Source organism: Peromyscus maniculatus, chromosome 11, assembly GCF_049852395.1.
Source record: "Peromyscus maniculatus bairdii isolate BWxNUB_F1_BW_parent chromosome 11, HU_Pman_BW_mat_3.1, whole genome shotgun sequence".
NCBI classification, from domain to species: domain Eukaryota; kingdom Metazoa; phylum Chordata; class Mammalia; order Rodentia; family Cricetidae; genus Peromyscus; species Peromyscus maniculatus.
This window is the reverse complement of record NC_134862.1, coordinates 31219424-31242478: the sequence shown is the minus strand read 5'-3', so window position 1 is coordinate 31242478 and position 23055 is coordinate 31219424. Positions and strand designations below refer to the sequence as shown.

Sequence of the window (23055 nt, the reverse complement as noted above, 5' to 3'; positions counted from 1 at the left end):
TTGGTAGATTCTGATTATCCAGCTTCTGAATCTGTAAATTCACATCTGAGATAAAATGGAATGCAAGGTCTAGATCCTCAGCTCTGGGCATGCCTGCTTCCGGGTTGTGACAACAACACAAGACGATGTGCAGGAAGATGAGGGGCTGATGAGATGGTCCATCCAGTAGAGGTGCTTGCTGCCAGCCGACAACCCAAGCTCGATTCCTGGGACCTCAATGGCAGTTGTCTTTGGACCCTCGTGCACACAGGATGGCATCCCTGTGTTCCCTCCACCCCTGATACCACACACAATAAAATAAACAAAAATTAAAAAATTTACAGATGTGAGAAGATGAGCAGTGGAAGTAATATCTTCGTTAGCATAATCCAATATGGAAAGGGTGAAAGATTGAGAAGTTGTGCTAATTGTCCCCATTGCTGCAGTCAAATAGCCAACCAGAAGCAACTTGGAAGAGGATGTTTTATTTTGGCTAAAGTTTAAGAAGAGATACAGTCTCACATCAGGCAAGGCATAGCAGCTGGAACAGCTGGGGCAGATGGAGCAGCAGGGGCAGGTGGAGCAGCTGGAGCAGCAGGGGCGGCTGGGGCAGTAGGGGCAGCTGGGGCAGTAGGGGCAGCTGGGGCAGCAGGAGCAGCAGGAGCAGCTGGAGCAGCAGGAGCAGCAGGGGCAGCTGGGGCAGCTGGAGCAGCTGGGACAGCTAGGGCAGCAGGGGCAGCTGGGACAGCTAGGGCAGCAGGGATAGCTAGGTCAGCTGGAGCAGCTGGGGCAGCTGGGGCAGCTGGAGCAGCAGGGGCAGCTGGAGCAGCTGGAGCAGCAGGGGCAGCAGGGGCAGCTGGGGTAGCAGGAGCAGCAGGGGCAGCTGGGGTAGCAGGAGCAGCAGGGGCAGCAGCGGCAGCTGGAGCAGCTGGGCAGCTGGAGCAGCAGGAGCAGCTGGGGCAGCTGAGCAGCTGGAGCAGTAGGAGAAGCAGGAGCTGGTCACATTGTATATGCAGCCAGGAAACAAAGACTTGATAGGATGTGGAGCTGAGCTATAAAACCTTTATGCTTGGTCTGGAGAGATGGCTCAGTTGGTAAAGGACTTGCCTCATAAGCATGAAGACCTGAGTGCAGATATCCAACAATCACACACAAAAAAAATTGGGTTCAGTGGCAAGCATCTGCAACCCCACTGTGTTTCCAGGGAAGGGGGTCAAGCAGAGACAAGTGGGCCCTTGGAGATCACTGGCCAGTCAGTGGGCTCTGATTCTAGTGAAGGACACTGTCTCAAAACCCAAAACAGTAGGAAATGGGTAACGATAGTGGAAGACGCCTAACATCTCTGGGCTCCACATTCATGGTGAATGCATCTCAAAGCCTGCCCCTAGTGGCCAACTTCCTCCAGTAAAGCTCTAGCTTCCAAAGACTCCATAGCCTTTCTAAACAGCATCTCCATCAGGGGACCACACTCAAGCACAGGAGCTTATGAGCAACACTTCACATTCAAACCACAAAAGACACGGGAACCCCAGTCACCCACCAGGCAGAGTGTGCACACAGTCTTTGTAGCTCTCTTCCTCATTATACACATGCTCCAAGTAAACCCTGTGTGTGGTCCCTGGGACCAGAAAACCTGTTACATCAAACCCAGACCGTGTCCACGAATGTCTACCCACTTCTGGGAAGAGTGAGGTGACTGGATGGAGGTGTGTATAAACTGGTGAGTGTGGTGATTGTGTGTATGTGAGGATAGCCTGAGCCACATGGATTCAGTATTTATAGCAGGTACACTCAGACACTGGATCCTATTTCTTTTTGTAGATACATATGGGGGGGGGTAGTGCCAACAGAAACTCCATTTCACACAGCAGTGGCAGCTGTACCCTCAGTGCCGATGGCAATTCCTTCAGTAGATATCACAAGGTGGTGTGTCAAGCAGAGAGAACACATTCTATTTCTGCATTGACTATAGAAAAGATCAGGAATGCCAGAGCTAGCAAGATGTTGTGGTGCAATCATTGGTATGACTGAACTCATAACTGTGATTTGATCTTGATTGCCAACTTGGTTCTCAAGTCACTTGGGAAATGCCTCTAGCAGGGTCTGGGGGACATATTCAGGAAGGACTGGTTGAGGGGAGAAGACCTTCCCCCAGAGTGTGCAACATCTTCTAATGGTGGGCCAGTTTAAAGTGTTCTAAGTGGACTAACTTAGCAGACAAGAGCAGGTGACCTGGTGTTGGTTCCCTGCACCTATATCCTGCATCCCACAACCACTTGTAACCAGCTCCAGGGTATCCAATGCTGTCCCTTGTCCTCCAAGGACACTGCAGACATGCACAAGCAGACACACACACACACACACACACACACACACACACACACACACACACACCTGCACACATAAACAAAGGTCTACGGAAAACTCAGGGTTGCTTTTGCCTGCCTGCTTTCTTGCTGGTGGTAAATGTATCTATTCTGCCGCTGTTGCTGCTGCTAATCTTTGCTGATATCAGACTCCATCTTCATCGGCTTCCAATGTAGACTGAAGACCAGCAGCTCTACCAACATCTTCTAGGCCTCCAGCTCCAGGATTGGGACTGCTGGGGTATGTGCGTCCCAGGCTGAGCATCTTCGCAGTGCACAGTCTCTCCAGCGTGGAGACTACCATTGTCGGACTACCCGGGCCTGTCTGGTGCGTGCCGATCTATTAACTCCCCTTTGTAGTATAAATTCCTTCTACTTGACCTGCGCCTCTAGAGAACCCTTCTACAGAATTGTTTTAGCATCTGGCTCCCAGAGAATAATTGGCTGACCAGGAACACACAATACTGACTTGCTCCTTCCAGAGCAGACTTCTGGACCACCTCGGAAATAGAAGCCACGTTTGTGCTAGAAGACTACAGAAGAGGAAGCAGCCGAATTGATTAGGCAGCTTACTACCTGCACAACACTCTGCATAGTTATTCAAGAGCGAGAGGCATGCTTAACTTCTTTGAAGCATTTTTTGCTCATAAAGAACAGAAGCTGTAAGAAAAAGCAATAAAGGCACATAAAAAAACTGTTTCAAGACTCTCAGATGATGCTGATAAACTCCTGTTAAAAAATATAAAATCTATTTTCCCAAAAGTGAAAAAAAAAAACCTCTATGCAAAAATAACTAGCAAAATTGCTAAGGAGTGGAGAGAGGTAGCCTTGGACTTGTGAGAATTATCAATCTGAAAAGTCTATCATCCAAAGACCTTGTACATCAATACCAGATTTGAATTATGGAGCTGGTCTGCACTTTCATTTACATGGTCCTTCCCCAAGTAGCCAGATAATATCAATATCTTGCATTTATATGACTACCGTCTTCCCAGATGGCTTCATTAAATTGTATGTTTTATGAGACACTCTTTCCGAAACGTGGTCATCTCCGAATGAGAATGATGCTCCTGGGTGACTCGGGCGAGGGGAAAATCGTGTTTTGCATTTATGCCGTCTTTCTACCCACGATCATAAAAACGTTCAGTTAGCAAGCATTGCCTGAGCATCTGCGTGGGCAGAGCCGTAGACAAGTCTGTAGACAGTGACATACGGAAGATTGAAAGGTGTGGTCCCAGAGCTCGCGAGATGCCTCGGTCAGTAATGTGCTTGCCGTGCAGATATGGAGACCTGAGCTTGGATTCCCAGCACTCACATAAAAAGCCAGGTGCAGGAGGCCATGAGGCTGGACTCCTGCCACAAAATTCCCGGAAGCTTTCGGTGGAAGCGGCACCTGGAAGCAAGTTCCAGGGAGGAATAGGGAAGCAAGAGCAGAGGTTTAATCAGATGACGTAGGCAGGTTTAGGCAGGAGAAGCTGAGGTCCCTACTTGGTACAGGAGACCGTGGGGGCTAGGCTTCTGGAGCAAAATTCCTGGGAGCTGTGGGCAGGCCTGGTGCAGGAGGCGGTAGAGCTGGGGGTAGTGTTAGCAGAACACTAATTCATCGTGGGTACAATGAAAGAGCAGGAATTCAGGCGGCGGCGGATGGATTCTAGCAGACGGCAGCGTGGCGGTGATGGGGATGAAGGGCCAGCAGAAGGCTTCACCAAAATGAACTGTGCATGAAGAAGCAACTTGGAACCTACGATCTTGAAATCCAGATAAAAACAGTTTAACGAGGGAATTGTACAACATATGCGATATGAGAGAACCGGAGAGAATACTGTGTGAAGGTTTAAGTGGGAATTGGCACAGAGGAGTAGGGGACTGGTTAACCAAAACTTAGGATATATGAAGAAGCCTTATGAAACCCCACTGTTTTGCACTCTAATTAAAAAATGTAATTTTTAAGTGGGGTGTGTGTGTGTGTGAATTCAAGTACTTAATATTAGTGAACAATGCTGTTGCCAGAAGATATCTGTTATTAAATGAAAATCTCAGTGCTGGTCGTGAATTACTTCCCTGAGATTTATTGGTCAAAGTGGCCCCAGAAGCACCAAAACAACAACAAAAACCAAAAACAAACAAACAAAGAAACAAAAAACAAAACAAAACAAAAAAAACCTTAGGGGCTAGTGCTGTCACTCAGTGCCTGCCGAAACTTGATGACAGGATCCTATCACTGAAGACAGCACTTGCTTTGGTTGCAGGACACAGAGAAGCCAATCTGGAACTGACCAGAAAATTGTGCCCGCTGGCAGCCATGCACAGTGCTGGAAAGCGCTAAGCCAGCTGCTGGGGAAGAAGAGACATCAGTGGCCCTGAATCTTACATGCTGCAATACTGACCAGCTAGGCAGGACGTACCTGCTAATGCAGTGGTGCCAAAGCTGCTTATGGATGCTTTCTTGGATGTGAGACCTGCTCCATGGGAGAGAATTCATGGCTGGTGTTGTGAACACAGCCGAAAACGTGGTTAGGGAAATCATGGGCCCTAGAGGAGAACGTTGTGACATTGTTTTTCCAAATCGTTATGTTGTCAAACCACCTTATGAATATTTAGGTGAATAACTGTAGATTTGTGCTGTAGATCTGTGCTCCCAACCTCACCAGAGAAGTTTCTTATTGTGGTGTGTGGGACCCACCAACCCCACAGCTCCCCAGAGTTTTCTTGAGTGTGAGCAGCAGGAAATATTAGATAGAAGGATTTAGATTGTGAAGATAAACAGACAGAAAATAAAGGATAGCCTCGAGAGGGCCTGGAACCTGTTCCAATGAGCCCTGACTATCTCTGCCCCAGGGTATTTATAGAGACACTAAGGGGTGGAGCAAAAGGCCTCCCCCCAGCACAGCCAAGTGCAGGCCATCTCAGACACCAGCACTCGGGCCGGTGGTCCTAATCATCCTCTCTATGCGGACCTGCTGGGTAAAGCCTCGAGGAAGCTGAAAACGGGCTCCCACAGTGGTGGATAGTGGTTAATGTGGAAGTGCATTCATTACTACTCAAAATGCCAAGAATAAGCAACAGTGAGTGCTTAGCCACACACAGGACATCTATATAGAGCCCCCCTTGCAAGGCTCAGGGAACATCTTGGAAGAGAGGACTAAAAGAATGTAAGAGGGCGGAGGATGGGGAAGAGCGATGTGAACTGCCGCCGCTGGACATGGCTTGGCTACTGCGCATGCACAGCAGATGTAGTTACATGCCCAAGATCAAGCCAGTTAGAAGCCCAGCATAGAAGACAGAGGGCGTCCTGAAGCACCACCTGCAGCTGCAGCTGAGGAGCAGTTGACAGCTGGTGGCTACTGGAGGAGAGCGTGGCCATCTGTACTTGCCCATGCCCCAGGGGATGACCCCACCCCATGCCAATGGGACAGCACTTATGACTCAGTGGGCTATTTTTTTTAATTTAATAACAAAGTTTAAAATAAATTTTTAAAAATGGGGACCTGAAATTGGGAGGGGGATATGATGAGAGACTGAGGGGAATTGGAGGAGAGAGATCAAGATAAATTGTATACATGCATGAAGTTTTCAAATTAAAAAAAATCTAAGTGTGGTTACATGTGCCTGTAATCTCAATACCAGGTAGATGGAAGCAGGTGAATTTTGGGGGCTTTGGGGCCAGCAAGCTGGGCTGACCCGTGAATTCTAGGCCAGTGAGAGACCTTGTCTCAAGGGAATAGTGGCACATGCCTTTAATCCCAGCATTCAGGAGGCAGAAGCAGGCAGATCTTCACGAGTTTGAGGCTAGCCTAATCTACATACAAAGTTCCAGGCCAGTCAGGGAGACATAGTGAGACCCTGTGTTAAAGAAACAAACAATAAGATGGAAAGCAACAGAGGCAGATATTCAGCATCGACCTCTGACCTCTGCACGAATATGCAGACATGTATGTGCACCTGCATACACTCACTACATGAACACACAAACACACATGCTTGTGCACACACAGCATTGTCCCCACCCTCCAGTGCCTCAGTTTTTATTGTGAAGTATACTCACTTCACAAATGTGCAAACTCCTGGGCAGGAGAAGTTTGGGGATTTGATAGAAGTCATAAGAAAGCAATTTTCTTTTCCAGGGTGGGTCTGATACACTTGGACACTACCATCTGCAAATGTTAAAAAGTATATTTCAAACATATACCACGTTTTAAAGTCGAGACTGTATTTACTTAAGAAAGGGAAGATCAGCCCTCTAAAAGGAAAATGAGAAAAGGGCCTATTAAATTATCAATATGTGTTTGTCAATGTTCCCAAGTAAATAGAATTCTGGTCATTATGGTGGAGGAACAAGAACTCTGACCCAGATTAGGTCAGCTGATTTCAGAATTAAATCAATCTTGTAAAAAAAAAAAAAAAAAAAAAAAAGCAAGATCTGGGGCCTGTGAGATATCTCAGCAGGCAAAGTAGGCAAAGGAGCTTAGTGGCAGGTCTCATGCTCTGAGTTTGATCCTGGGACCCATATGATAGAGGGAGAGGGCTTATTTCCACAGGTTGCCTTTTGGAGAGAGAGAGAGATAAATGTTTTAAAAAAGAGGAAGCAAAAAAATAAACCAAAACAAACCCTCTGTTAGCTTTTATCTAGGAGTTTCTCCCTAATCATTCCTATTCTTAACAGTATTTGTTATTTTGGGAGTTTTTTTGAGTATAGCCATTCTGATGGGAGTAAGATAGAATCTCAAGTTATTTTTGATTTTCATTTCTGTGGTGGATAAAGACATTGGACATTTTTCAAGCCTTTATTGGCCATTGGTTCTTTTATGGGTATACTACTTTGAGTATATGTGGGTATACATCTATGGGTCTGCATTAGAGGCTAGAGGACAACTTTGAGTATCATTTCTCAGGAACAGCACCCATGTCCTTTGAGACAGGGTGTCTCATTGGCCTGAGCTCACCAAGTAGAGTAGGCCAGCTGGCCAGCAAGCCCCAGGGATCTGCCCGTATCCACCTTCCCAGCCCTGCACCACTGTGCCTGGATATTTTGCATGGGTTCTAGGCACTTTATCAGCTGAACCATTCCCCCAAGGCCCATTTCTTCTTTTGAGAAGTATCTGTTCAGTTGATCAGCCCATTTACTGGTTGGCTTATTTATTCTTTTGGCATTTCATTTTCTTATAAATTCCAGATATTAATCTCCTGTCAGATGACTAGCAAGCAAAGGTTTTCATTTATTCTTCATGGCAGGTTGTCTCTTCTCTCTTCACACTGCTGTTTCCTGTGGTGTACAGAAACCTTTTTACTGTGGTGCAATTCTATCTGTGTCTTCTTTGGATTATTTCCTAAGCTCCAGAGCTAATGATTCACAAATCATTTCCTATGACAAAGGAAAGTTTACACCACCTCAGATTCTGCTATTCAACCCAAATCAGAACGATGGGCCATCTGAGCAAGGGGTGTGTGTGGCTCTGATGTTTACTTAGCTTGTGGAAGGCAAGGGATAACATCAAAGTCCAAAGGCTGTGTCTCTTTCTGGAAGCAATTCTCAGTTGTTTTCAACGTATTAGTCAACTGATGAAAACAGGAGAGGTTCCAGGATGTCAACTTCAAAAGACTTCATCTAATCTCAGGCTGTTTTCTAGTATTCTAAACCTTTGCTTGCCTAAACGAGGACTTTCTTCAGACATGTCTAATATAGTGTTTTTTTCTGTAATAAAACTTAAGTTTTAGCTTAAAAATGAACCATCTAGGTCTGGGGACAGAGCTGAACTGATACAGTGATTGTCTAGCATGATGGAAGCTATGGTTTCAGTCCTAGCGCTGCGTAGACAGGGTGTGGAAATGCAAGCCAATCATTCCAGCACAGCACTCAGGAGGTAGAGGCAGGAGGATCAGAAATCTAAGGTCATCCTTGGCTGTATAGTGAATTCAAGGCCAGCCTAGGATATAGGAGACCCTATCTTAAAGGCAAGCAAGCAAACCAGCACTCCAAATGAAACTGTAACCTCTCAAACACTCGAAAGTCTAAAAACCCTCTCAACAAAATTAAAGCACTAGATTATATACCAATACTGCAAGTGCTGTAGGAATTCAGAGAAGGAAGGGTGTCGTGGTTGAAGACAACCAGAAAAAAACTTCAAGGTAGAGAAGGAGCTTGAAGTGGGCCTTAAGGAATTCTTAGATTATAATAGTCACTGAAAGAGGGCTTTAACCCTAAACGTATCTTAACAAACGGCAGGACTTCCAGAGGCAAGTCAAAGGATAATTCCAACCCAGCATGAAGTTCTCACTGACTTCTCAGCACAAAGAAAAGCAGAGAACAGTACCTTGACTAAGTCCTAGTGATTAAACCTAGTGCAAAGACTGTCCTGAATTCTGAGATAGAGCTCTCTGGTTTAGAGGTAAAATGTCTATTTGAAGAGATAGTAGTAGGCTACAGCTAGTAAAGTGCTTGTCTTGCAAGTGTGAGGACTTGAGTGTTATCCCAAGAATTCATGCTAACAAGCTAGGCGTGGTGTGCACACTGGTAATCCTAGAACTTATGAAATGGAGACAGGCAGATCCCCGGGCTCTCTGGACACCCAGCTTAGCCTACTTAGCTCTAAGTTAAGAGGGAGGCTACCTGAAAAAAAAAGGGGGGGGGGGAAACTGGGTTAAGGGGAGGAGGAAAGAAAAGGAGTTTGGATGGTGCCCAAGAAAGAACTTGTCCTCTGACCTCCACACACATATAAGAGGTGATATAGCAGTGAATGAATAATAGGTGCTTTTCTTTTGTGGAGTAATAACATAACATTTATCTTCCATGTATGTGGTTCTATTTGCCTATCTACCTCTCTACCAACCTGTCTATCATCTATCTGCCTCTATCTATCTATCTATCTATCTATCTATCTATCTATCTATCTATCTATCTATCTATCTATCTATCTATCTATGTGTCTGTCTGTCTGTCTATCTATCATCTATCTATCAATTTATCTCTTATCTTTTCTCTACATATTTGTCTCTACATTTCTGCCCTTTGAAACTATATTAGCTAATAAATCCAAAGACCTGGAACATTCCAGTTGGCTGAGCTTTCTGGTCTGTGGACTTTGCTGTAGCCTTTATCAGGTAGGCTAGGAGGTCAACAGCATCACTGAACTTTAGGGTTTCAGTTCCCTGTCCCCTGCTTGGTCACAGTAGGCAGTGCTAACCAGACTTAGCTTATAATGACGTAGTTAAACTCCAAGGGCTAAACCCAAAACCCAAAAGATCTAGGTCTCAGCACCCAGCCAAACAGTATCTGCTCTGTAGACTTTTCCTTTGCTTTAGAGTCACTTGACACGTTGGCAGCAAAGTAGATGTCAGGCTGTTTACCAGTGTCCTTGCTTGGCAGTGATTAAATAAAGGAATAGTTTCTCGATCCTTCCTCTCTCTATTCAGGCAGTGTGAGGAGGTATTTGGAATGTGACTCCAGCACAGGCAGGGTGAGTTTCCTCCTCAGAGGTCAGCCTTACGTATTTAAAGTCCTACTTCGCTTCTGGATACAGGGTGGAACTATCCCTCTCGGTCACCAAATACCCTCCTCTCAGAACACTGTGGGGAAACAGTGTTGTGGTACAACATGTTAAGGTTTTCTGTTTCCAAAGTTGCCATGTATCTCCTGGATCCTTATTAAAAAATATTAAGGAAACATTTTTGAGGCAGTAAAGGCTGATATTCAGTAAAATATAGTAAGAAATGGGATCAAGACTAAAAAAGAAAACAGTGTTCTAAGAACATCTGCCAGCTATAAAACTGCCAGAATATTACTTTCTAGAATATACAAAGAATTCAAAAACTTAAGCATCAAGAAAGCAAACAATGCAATTAAAAAGTACAAAAAACTTCTCACCAAACAGAGCGTTCTCAAAAGAAGAAATGCAAGTGGCTAAGAAACATTTTAATAAGCGTTTACCATCCTTAGCCACTAGGAAAATGAGGATTAGAAGTACTTGAAATCTGGGGCTGGCTGGAGAGATGGCTCATCAGTTAAGAGCACTGGCTGTTCTTCCAGAGGTCCTGAGTACAATTCCCAGCAACCACATGATGGTTCACAACCATCTGTAATGAGATCTGGTGCCCTCTTCTGGCCTGCAGACATACATGCAGACAGAACACTGTATACATAATGAATAATTCCCCAAAGCATGTCTTCTAAAAAAAAAAGTACTTGAAATTTCATCTTACTCCAATCAGAATGGCCAAGATTAAGACAACAAGAAGTGCTGGTGAAGAAGTGTGGAAAGGAGATCCCTTAGGCACTGCTGGTGGGAATGCAAACTGGTGTATGAAGATTACTGTGTCATTCCTTAGAAAGTTAGAAGTAAATTTACCATATAACCCAGCTATACCATTCCGGGGAATATACCCAGAGGACTTTAAATCCGACTACAGAGACCCATGCTCATCCATGTTCATTGATGTTCTAGTCATAATAGCTAGGGTAGGAAAACAGTAACTGGGGTGACAGGAGATACCCACAGGTGCAGTTGTGGTATGGATGGTGTGGTGGTAACTAACCCCTTTATGATGGGATTTAAGGCCCATTCCCCAGGAGGAAATACATGCTCAATACTCTAAATACTGTCGTGAACCTACTACTGTAATTTTGCTGAGTGGACACAGATTGTTTCAATAGAAACATAGATTAATGTCTATCAACTGATGAATGGATAATGAAAATGTACTTGCAACTGGCTGTTATTCAGCTATAAAGAAAAATAAAACTATGACATTTTCTCATAAGCAGATCCTAGCATTAAATTTTTAGATCTGTATGTTTAATTTGGAGTATATATGGAATACAGGCAACTAGAAAGGGGAGGCTGGTGGTAAGGAGAAATTGATATCTTAGGGGAGCAGAGGTAGTAAAATGTTGGTTACATGAAGGAGAATAATGAAGAGACAGGTTGAGGTTGGGAAAAGGATGAGAGGGTAGGGTAGAGGAAGGGGTAGAGAAGGAATAACTAACATTAAGGACATTTGAAAAAATGTATGAAAGTCCACTATTTTATAAGTGTCATAAATGTATATATTCATATAAAAGTTGAATTGGAATCACCCTACATAGGCTCCTAACAGATGTCATAAGCTGTTACATAAAAATCTCAGTACCAGGTGTGGCATACTTCCCCTTGAGTTGTTGGTCAAGGGTGTTCTAGACACCCCCCGCCCCCCACACACACAACAATATAGGCCATGCTCTTGGTTGCTGACTAAAATTTGATGGTAAGTCCCTATTTCTGGGAAAAAACTAACAAACTCGAACTTTGGTCATAGGGTTTGGAGGAATCAAGATGGTCCTGACCAGGAAGCTTTCCCTATTGGCTGTGTAGCTGCTGGGGCAGAAAAGTTTTTGGAAGTCTTTCCCAGATGTGAACTCTGTGAGCTACAATAACAACTGGTGTGGCAAATATGACCATAGCCACAGCAGTGGCATGAATGTTACAGGGTTAGCCAATCTCTTTCTCAGTCAGAAAGATTGGATTGAAGGCCTACGCCATAGGAAGGAACAAATGCTGGAACTGTAAATCTGGCCGAGGACCCATTACTGGGGAGATCATAGGCCCCAGGGTGAATCTATTATTACTATTTTTACTAACTGGACATTGTATCAAACTTCCCTCTGAATTCACATCTCTAAACCCAGAAATCACTGCAGCATCTAGACTTCATCAGAAAAGTTCCTTTGTGCAGTGGACAGTGGTTAATGCAGAAACTCAGAAATGGACAAAGTAAAGAGAATCCATGACTGTCAGTGTTTAGCCACAAATGAGACATCTTTAACATAGTCCTTCCCCGACAGTGCTCAGGCACCATTGCAGAAGAGGGGACAGAAAGATTGTGAGAGCCAGAAGTCAGGTAGGACCACAGTAAAACATTGTCTTCTGAACGTGGTAGGCCCTCTGCACTCATGAATTCCCAGAAGCTTAAGTTGCCTACACAAACCCTGAAATGAGATGAAGCCAGTCAACATTTCAGTATAGAAGGTAGAGGGGCTCCTGAGCAGCTGTGGACAGTTGATGGGTTCTAGGGATGAAAGTATCAGTTTTCTTTAAGAGTATGGTCCCTGGTAGGTTGGTCATGTCCCAGTGAATGGGCTGTACAAATAGGACTCTCTGGGTTATAAAGGGAAAAAAATGGAACACAAAGCTGGGAGGAGTGGTTTGTTGGGTGGTGAATCTGGGAAAATCTGGGGGAGAAGTAGGGAATAAATATAATTAAAATACATTACAAGCATGAATGAAATTTTCAAAGAATTAATGAGAATATTGTATTTTCTAAATCCCATGCTCTCTCCCATGTATGTACCCCAGTTTTGGATGAATATTCATGTGTATGTACATAAGTAGTGGATGTTGGTATAGGTTATGAAACTATAAAGGAGACCACAGGAGGGGAAAGGAAGCATTAGAGAAGGAACAGAAAGATCCACATGATATATGGAGTAGGTACTGTTGGAAGCTAAAATGGTGGAGACCAGTGAGGGAGAAGGAGGGGAAGAAAGAAAGATGTTTGAAAATGCCCTAGTGAAACCTAATACTGTTATGGTGGAAATCGGGGTTCCCTTTGTGGTTCCTTTGTCTTCTTGATTAAATAATTTAAAAGTAGAGTCAGAAAATTTACTCCTTTTGAGTTGGAACTCGAAGAGTAGGCAGTCTTAGCAGGGAGAGCTATAAGCCACTGCAGGAGGAGGGCTTCAGGGAGGTGCAAGAGCATTATCTCATTTAAGGGATAATTATTCCTCCCATCTCCTTGGCATGTCTTCAGGTAGAACCGACCTTCCTGAGGGATGGTCTGTAGCTGAAGTTTTCCTGTGTCCCAGTCGGGACAAATCTCTCCCACTCACGTCCCCCAAATAAAAACACAGAGACATATTACTTATAAACTGTATGGCCATGGCAGGCTTCTTGCTATCTGTTCTTATATCTTAAATTAACCCATTTTTATTAATCTATAAGTTACCACGTGGCTCGTGGCTTACCTGTATCTTACATCATGCTTCTCCTTGTGGCGACTGGCAGTGTCTCCTCACTCAGCCTTCTTCCACCCGGCCTTCTCCTCTCTCCTTGTCCCACCTACACTATCCTTCCCGCCTGGCTACTGGCCAATCAGCATTTTATTTATCAATAAATCATAGCAACAGTGGTCTCCTGGCCAGATGGTTGAATGTTAGTTAAAATTATTTTTTAAAAAGATATTGGGCTTTCTACATTTTTATTTTGAAGCAGGATCTCACATTGCTCAGGCTAGCCTTGAATGTATGTAGCTGAGTTATCTTGAACTTGTGATCCTCTTGCCTCTACCTCCTAAGCGTTGAGCTTATGGTATGTACCACCGTATCCGTATCCAGTTTTATGTGGTGTTGGATACAGAACTCAGGGCTTCAGTCATGTTAGACAAGCACTCCATTACTTGAGCTATTTCTAGACTATTTTACATATTAATTTTAAAAAAATTGTGTTTATGTGATGTGTGTGTGCATGTATGTGTGTTTGAGTGCATGAGAGGGGAGGCGGGAGGTACCCTCAGAGGCCAGGGGAGCCTGTAAGGTCTCCCGGAGCTAGGATTACAGTTGTTTGTAAGCTGCCCATCACTGAATTCAGGTCCTTTGGAAGAGCAGCAAATGCCCTTACCTGCTGAGCCAACTCCTGTTTTCCACTCTTTAAGTGGCACATTCTTTTTTATTAGCTCATGAGCAGCTGAGCTGTTTGGGGGAAAAATTGAAAGCACAAATTCTATTTTTCATCTTACTTCATCTGAAGAGCTGGGAATGAAGGCCCAGGTTGGGAGGTGACTGGCTGAAGGTCACCTGACAAGTCAGCCACTGAGCAAGGACATGAAGCTGATCCAGCATTATCACCCCTGCCTCCCTCCAATACCCCACTGGAATTGAAATCACTGCAACAGCCATTGCCAAGTGCTGGGGATGACTATTTGATAGTGGTCCTTTCAGTCTGCATGGGATGGTGCTCAGCTTTTCACTTCATCAGCACCGGGAGACAAGGACACAGCTCCGAGTAATATTTCATGCTTAGCTCTGGGTTCCCTCGGTTTTATATTTCTGAACCTTCTTCCAGTTACTTGTAGGGCTTTATGATATAATTTAATTTCAGCTTATGGCTGGCATTGGTACTCAGAAGAGCTGTAATTTGTCCTTTAAATTATTCACCCAGGGGAGTCAATGTTCTTAGAAAACGAGGAGCAGGAACCTATGAGCTTCATCCCAGAAGAGGGACACATGACAGTGTTTCCTCTCTTGCTTGTTCTTTCCCACAATGCCTTATCTCTCGTGTTCAGCCCTGGCTGCTATAATACCTCCTCTTTCTGCAGAACATTTTCCGTGAACAAATAAAGCAATTTATGGAGTATTTACACATTGACTAGTGACTAATTATACACCTGCAAGCCGTGCAAGCATTCTAGACAAGCAACATTCCTCTACATCAGTGTCCCTTAGGAAGGTAACCTGGAGCTGATGGCAGAGGGAAACCATCTGGACAGTCGGTTCTGGCTCTGACATTCAGATCATTCAATGTGGGAGCAGTGTATCATCCGTATGTGGCACCTCTGGGCTTGATTACCTAGCAAAGCTTTTACAAAAGCAATGGCCACCACATGTGGTATTATGAGGTCACTTGTTGGGTAGGTTTTACATAGAGCCAGAAGGGGGTTGTCATGGTTTCTAGTAGAAATGATTAGAGATGAAGTCATAACTGGTCCAAATCTGAGAATAAGTGACTGTTGCCTGCTCATGTCAGGCCTGGCAAGGCTCTTGGAACTCTGCGGAAGAGAGGGAAGGAAAACTGTCAGAGCTGGGGGATATGGGGGGGGGGTAGCTGCAAAGTACTGTCCTCTGGACAAGCTGGGCCGCTGCACACATGAGCACAGCAGCTGTGGCCATCTGCACAAGACCAAAAGAGTCAGAATCCCAGTACGGATGGGAGTATGGATGAGAGATGGGCACGCGAGTCACTTGTACCGCTGGAGAGCTATTGCTTTTGATGGTGGCTGGGGTGGGCGGGGCGTTTTCTTTAGGGGTGTGGAAGGTTTTCCGTGTCCTAATGAGAGCCCCATAGGCATTGGAATGTGGGCAGCACTGATTGGACTCAGTGGGTTATTTAAAAAAGGAGACAGAATGAAAGCGGGAGAGGGATGTGTTAAGGAGTGTGGGTCTATTGTGAGCGGGAGGGGAAAGCTGGTGCAGATATAATCAAGACTCACTGTATGTGCATATGAAATTCTCAAAGAGCACGTGCACATGCGTGTGTGTGTGTGTGTGTGTGTCTCCCTGTGTGTGTGCATGTGTGTGTGTGTCTGTCTGTCTCTCTGTGTGTGTGCCTCTATCTCTCTTCCCCCCTCTCTCCGTGTGTGTGTGTGTGTGTGTGTGTGTGTGTGTGTGTGTGTGTGTGTGTGTGTTGGGGCAAATCTGAGTTCAGAAGGCACCTGCTGAAGCTTCCAGGTTCTGTGTTCCAACATTGTTCCAGGGACACATGGTGAGATAATAGAAACAGAGACAGTCTCTTAAGAAAGAGGAAGAGACTCTGAGAAAGGGAGTGGGCTAGAGAGATGGCGAAAGACTTATATTCAAAGACACTGGGCCACGAGGCTCACCACCCTTTATAGGTCATGTCCATAGCATTCTCCTCTTGCTTTTGTGTGTCTTGGACTTTTCTCACACATGCTCTGTCTGTTTCGTGTAGCCAAGGTGGGGAAGGGCTTTCTGCCTTTGTCTGTGTCGGCTGGCTTCTGCCACAGGTTATTGTTGATGCTGCAGACTCCAGTCCCCACTTCCCTGCGGCGTGCGTGCGTCTGGGCGCGAGTATGCTCAGTACTTTTCTGTTGCTGCGATAGGATGCCTGACAAAATCATCTTAGGGGAGAACGGGTTTGTTTTGGCTCATGGGTCCGTAGGTCCATCATTGTGGGGAAGGCAAAGCAGAAAGAGTGTGAGGCCAGCCTGACACCTAGAAACCGGAGCGAGAACAGAAAGTGGGGCCAAGTTATACAACCTCAAAGTGCACACCGTGGGATGACGTAATGGATTTCCTTAGCAAGGCTCCATCTCCCGAGGTTCCATAATCTTCCCAAACCTAGTTCCCAAACTAGGAACCTTCAAGCTGTGTGGTGTGTGGTGTGTGTGTGTGTGTGTGTGTGTGTGTGTGTGTGTGGTGTGGTGTGTGTGTGTGCGTGTGTGTGGTGTGTGTAACAAGCGATGAAGACAGAAGAAAAGGATTGATAGTACTACATTTACAAGGATAATAAGAAAAGGAATTAAATCCTTTCAGCATTTCATTTTTGGCACCAGATAAGTTAAAATGGATTCAGAGGTGTTCTTGGATGAATTCAAACAGAAAATAGACAAGCTATCACATTTCAAGACAGAGTGGCAGCGTAAGCCTGTTAGAATATTTGATGCTGGTGTCCAGAATGAAGTGAGCGGCATGAAAAGTGCTAAGTTAGGCAGAGTTAAAGGAGCCCAGTCTGGAATACCTGTGTTTTGTGGTACCTCAGTGCAGCGCTGTGCAGTACTCAGGCTCTCCCATGATGCTTTTCACACTTGTGTGCACATTTTCGGATGTGTCTCTTGTTGAAGGGTGAACCCTCACGACACTTGCCTTGACGTCTAGGCTCAGCTGAAGAGTTTGAGGTAGGAAAATGGGGCAGGGAGGATCAACCAACATAAAGGAGTTGGTCGGTCACGGGATCCCGGAGGGGTGGGGCGCCGTCCAACATGGTTCTCTAGAGAACTCTGCCTTGATCTGCAGCACCAGCATCCAAGACCACGAGGTAGCCAAGAGAGAGCGAGCCAGAGCGTATTCATCCCAGGTCTTAAGGGGTCCCTGTTTTGGCCACGCTCCCCGGGGGGCAGGTACCTAGCTGTTACCTGCTGTCTCCTAGGGGCGGTGCTTCAGGGTACAGACAATCACCCCTACAGGGAGAATCTAATGACACAGGGCGTTTGAGACTCAGACCTGTGCCAGTTCTCCAGACACCTTCCATTCTCAGCAATCCCCTTTTCTTTCTTAATAAACTGTTTATATTTCTACCACTGCGTGTCTCTGGCCCAACTCTTTGCTCCAGGATGTTGATCTCAGAAGTCTCAGAAGGTGCCCTCTGGACTGATCCACTCCTGTAACATTTGTTGACTGATAAAGTATAGCAGGAGGGGTGATGGGTGTTGTGAGGTGATTCGGATGCTACTTGGTTAGTTAGGTGCATAGCAGAATTGGATCATCCAGAAAGAACTCCCGGGCCCAGAGTATGTACCCAAATGTAAGAGCTCATTTATTGAGGTGTGGTGTTCATTTTTGGAAAACAAAGAATCGGGTCAAAGCATGGGAAGTTGTCTTAGTTAGGGTTTCTATTGCTGTGAAAAGACACCATGACCACAGCAACTCTTATAAAGGAAACTATTTAATTAAGATGGTAGCTTACAGTTTCAGAGGTTTAGTCCATATCATCATGATGGGAAGCAAGGCAGCATGCAAGCAGACGTGGTGCTAGAGAAGGAGCTGAGAGTTCTTACAATTTGATTCACAGGCAACAGGAAGTGGTCTAACACACTGGCCATGCCTTGAGCACATAAGAGATCCCAAAGCCCACCTCCACAGTGACACACTTCCTCCAACAAGTCCATACTTACTTCAATAAGGCCACACCTCCTAAGAATGCCACTCCCTTTTGGGGACCATTTTCTTTCAAACCACCAGAGAAATTGAAAGCAAGAGTGGAGGAAGAGTAAAGGAAGTCATGAAGTCAGACTGGGAGCTGTCTCTAGAGCAGGAATATTCAGAAGCACACATCTGAACACCAGGAAGGTAACTAATCCAGGAATGTGATAACTCATCTTCTCAACTTGATGGGAACAAGGCAATGTTACAGCCCTTGCTGGGATGACCTGAAGGACGCCAGTGAAGGGAAATCTTCACAGTAGACAAAACTCTGGATAGTGCACATATGCACACATTTTGCTTGGAAGGAGAAATGGCCAGATGTATATCTGTATACTGATTCATGGGCTGAGGCCAATGGATTGGCTCGATGGTCAGGGACTTGGAAAAAGTGTGGTTAGTAAATTGGTGAGAATCACGTTTTAGGGAATAAGTATGTGGAAAGATCTCTTTAAATGGGTGAAGGATGTGAAGATACTTGTGCCCCATGTAAATGCTCATCAAAAGGTGACTTCAGCAGAAGAGTTTAATAATCAAGTCAGTAGGATGACCCCTTCTGTGGATAGTCAGCCTCTTTCTCCAGTCATCCTGATAGAATGGGGACTATGAAGATACAATCACAACACCAGTTAGGAGACAATAGCCTGGAGGGCTGAGGCAGCGTTCTCCAGAAGGCAGTATGTGCTTTGAATAAGCATCCATACATGGTATTACTTTTCCTATATCTCCTATTCACAGGTCCAGGAGTAAATGGGTGAAATGGGAATGATTCCACTCATTATCACCCCTAGTGACCCACTAGGAAAATTTTTGCTTCCTGTTCCTACAACCTTATCCTCTGCAGGCCTAGAAGTTTTGGTCATGGGTAGGAGTACCCCTTGTAGAAGACAAAACAAATGTTCTATTGAGAAATTAATGCTCAGGCTTCCTCCTGACCTTTGATGCCCTTAAGTCAACAGGCTGAGAAAGGAATGACAGTGTTAGGAAGAGTGAAGGGAGAAAGTGGATTGCTTCTCTACAGTGGAGGTAAAGAAGATTATTATGTCTGGAGTACAGGAGATCCTGTAGGGTGTCTCTTGGTATCACTGTGTCCTGTGATTAAAATCAATGTGAAACTATACCAATCCAATCCAGACCCTTCAGGAATGAAGGGATGGGTCTCTTCTCCAGGATAAGAGGAGCCAAGACATGCTGAGGTACTTGCTGAGGGTGGAGGAAAAACAGGATGGGTGGTAGAGGAAGGTAGTTATAAATAGAAGCTAAGGTCACATGACCAGAAATGAGGATTATAACTGACATGAGTGTTTCTGTCTTATTTTGTTGAAAACATATTGATTCTGATATTTTCATTTTCTTTCCTCTATTTCTTTATCATGTAATGTAACATCAGCCGAGATAATAGCGATGGTTAAGTGCTATTAATTTATGTTATCATATTTAAAAGACTAAGCATTCCACAGGAACTTTGCCACTTATTCTACAAATACACCATGCACTCTCAGTTTTACGTATGATAGTTATATTATGTTAGGCAAAATTATGGCCCGGTTATTGTTTTCATCTGGAAATTAAGCATGATGTAAGGAGATACAATTGAGTGTCAAGTTGACGATGGTTAGCCTTGGGACAGCTGATCTTCGTTGTCAACTTGAGTGTATTTGGAATCAACTAAAGCACAAGATCCTCGGCACTCCTGGGAAGGATTTTCTTGATCAGATTGTTTGAGGTAGGAAGACCCACACTAAAGCTAGGTGACCCTGTTGGTGGTAGCCTACATAGACGAACATGAAAAAAAAAGCTTTGCTTTCTGCCTGTTTGCTCTCACTCTCACTGGCAAGTTCATCTGCTCTGCTGCTGCTGCTGCTGCTGCATTCCCTCACTGGTATTAGAACCTAGTTCTTCAGGCTTCCAACATCAGCTAAATATCAGCAGCTTTAGTCTATCTCCTGGAGCCCTCCAGGCCTTCAGTGCCACACTGGGACTGCTGAGATGGTTAGCCTCGTGGACTGAACAAATACAAGATTCTTGGCCTCTCTAGTCTGAGACAGCCATTGTAGGACTATACAGACTACATCCTGTTGCCAGTCTAATAAGTACCGTGTGTGTGTGTGTGTGTGTGTGTGTGTGTGTGTGTGTGTGTGTGTGTGTGTGTGTTTACTCACTTTTGTTCCTTTTGAGAACCCCGACTAACACAGGACTACTCCCTAGAACTGAGGACCTACAGAAACCATTTTTTCCCCTTAAGTTACTGTTTCTAGGTGTTTTGTGACAGCAGTAACATCACAAAGGCTCATGTGGAGAGTCGTGCAGGCACAGGAGGTGAATTTTCTTGCCTGGAACAGGAATGTCCTCAAGGTGAAGGAGACTGGTGGCCTCGGCCATTTTCAAGGTCAAAAGGAAAGAGGAGGGATGTAAAATGACTTAGCTAACCCTAGTCCTCTACAGTCCAGCTCTCCAGATAGGGAGGGGCAGCCCATCAATGGTTTGTAAACATTGGTGGGTGCAGAATGTGTAAGAAAACACTGGCTACTATTCAGGATGGATTTTGCTCAGACCTAGCTGAGTTGTATGTACTAGACCCTAAAAGGTCTTTGGGTTAAGATATAATTCTTGCCATTAATATTTGAGGAGTTTTGAGAATTAAGCAAACTGCCCAAAGTCTAATCTCATAACAGAAGTGAATGCTGTAATCTCCAGGTAGGTGAATCTGATATTTGGAACATCGTCTAGTCCAAGTAAGAAAGAGATGATTTTCGTGTCTTCAGAAAAAGAGTTCACATGAATCGATGAAGTGGTTAGCTTGGATTTCCGTATGAATGCGTCAGTTTTTAATGGTGCTGCCTTGCATAGGAATTGGCTGCATAGTTGGAACAGCTGTACGGTAAGCGCTCTTTCTGACAAACGTCATTATATCCTCCTAAAGGCAGGCCTGCAGATTCTCCTAGCGCTCTCTGTGCTTGGTGCTGCCATTTCTAAATCTACCAAGACCCTGGAGTAAGTTTCAAGTAGTCTCACAGCATGCTGATGTAGCTGCAGACACATACTGGCCAGTTTTAAGTAACTTACCACAATCTAGAATCACGTAGGGAAAGACTCTCAGCTGAGAAATTATTTGCATCAGACTGGCCTGTGGGCATGTTGGTGGGGGTTGTCATGGTTGTTAATGGACCCAGCTCACTGTGGGCAGCTTCATCCCTTAGGCTGGCCGCAGAGCCGCAGAGGGCAGGGAAGAGGAGGCGAGTGCTAAGCAGCAGGCAGAAGGATCCATGTACTTATTGTCTATGATCTTGCCTGTGGATGCTGTGCTTTTAGGTCCCTGCCTTCACTTCTCTGCAATAACAGAGTGTAGCCTAGAACTGTAAGCCGAATAAACACTTTTCTCCCTATACTGCGTTTCGGCGGGCTATTTATCACAGCGACAGAAATGAAACTAGAGCCATAAAGCTAAGAGGGCCACTGGGAGGTTGAGTGATGGACGTCACATCGCAAGACTCTCAAGAGGTAGTGATTGTAAACATGTTTCAAAATGAAGAAATTCACTAGGGAAATCATAAAACTCCTATTTAAACTATCACCCCTTATCAAAGATTTCACCCCCTGTTAATAAAAAAGCAGAAGGGAGAAAATGCAGTAGGAATGATTCAGGAGTTGTCTAAATTTGTGGCTGGAGCTCAGGGCATGCACACGGCATGTAGACATACATGTAGGCAAAACACCCACACACAGAAAATAAAAATAATAAATAAAAAACTTTTAAACAGTTATCTAAATTTAACAGTTCACTACAACTTGAAAGTAGGACGTGACTGTCAAAAATGCTGTTATAGAGCTGGAGAGATGGTTCACTGATTAGGAGCATTTGCCGCTTTTTTTTTTTTTTTTTTTTTTTTTTTTTTGGTTTTTCGAGACAGGGTTTCTCTGTGTAGTTTTGGTGCCTGTCCTGGATCTTGCTCTGTAGCCCAGGCTGGCCTCGTACTCACAAAGATCTGCCTGGCTCTGCCTCCCGAGTGCTAGGTGTGCACCACCACTGCCCAGCCATTTGCTACTTTTCCAGGGGGCCAAAGTTTGAGTCTCAGCATGCACGTGGCAGCTCACAACTCAGCAACTAGGGAATCTGATGTCGTTTCCTGGACTCCCTGGGCATCACATGCCTGTGGTGCCCAGACATACTTGTGGTAAAACATCCATACAAATAAAATAAAAATTTTAAATTACCTTTTAAAAAGCCACTGCTCAATCATACCACAAGGGCACTTGCTCAGCTATGTTCATATCAGCTTTGTTTGTAATAGCCAGAACTTGGAAACAACCTAGATGCCCTTCAACTGAAGAATGGATAAATAAAATGTGGTACATATACACAATGGAATACTACTCAGCAGAGAAAAACAATGACATCATGAGGTTTGCAGGCAAATGGATGGATCTAGAAAAAAATCATCCTGAGTGAGGTAACCCAGACTCAGAAAGACAAACATGGTATGTACTCACTCATAGGAGGATACTAGATGTAAAACAAAGATGGCGAGACTGCTACTCACAATTCTAGGGAGGCTACCTAGAAAACAGGACCCCAAGAAAGACACAGGGATTGCCCAATGACAGAGAAATGGATGAGATCTACATGAACAACCTGGACGTGAGTGGGGGTAATGAAGGGCAAGAGTCGAGGGAAAGAGAGCTTAGGGGAGCGGGAGATCCCAGCTGGATCAAGAACAGAGAGGGAGAACAAGGAATAAGAGACCATGATAAATGAAGACCACATGAGAATAGGAAGAAGCAAAGTGCTAGAGAGGTCCACAGAAAACCACAAAGATACCACCACAATAGACTGCTGGCAATGGTCGAGAGACAGCCCGAACTGACCTACTCTGGTGATAGGATGGCCAAACACCCTAATTGTCATGCTAGAAACCTCATCCAATGACTGAGGGAACGGGATGCAGAGATCCACGGCCAAGCCCCAGGTGGAGCTCCAGAAGTCCAATTGGTGAGAAAGAGGAGGGTTTGTATGAGTGAGAATTGTTG

At 44.8% G+C, this 23055-nt stretch overlaps 1 long non-coding RNA gene across 1 annotated transcript; it reads right to left on the bottom strand.

Moving 5' to 3' along the window:
- Window positions 1-446: 446 nt before the first annotated feature.
- Window positions 447-14966, bottom strand: LOC121821222 (uncharacterized). Its single transcript, XR_013043200.1, has 4 exons — window positions 13339-14966; window positions 6391-6499; window positions 2425-4093; window positions 447-1103 (listed from the first exon to the last, which is right to left on the bottom strand). It is a non-coding gene; the product is annotated as an uncharacterized LOC121821222 (long non-coding RNA).
- Window positions 14967-23055: the final 8089 nt, after the last annotated feature.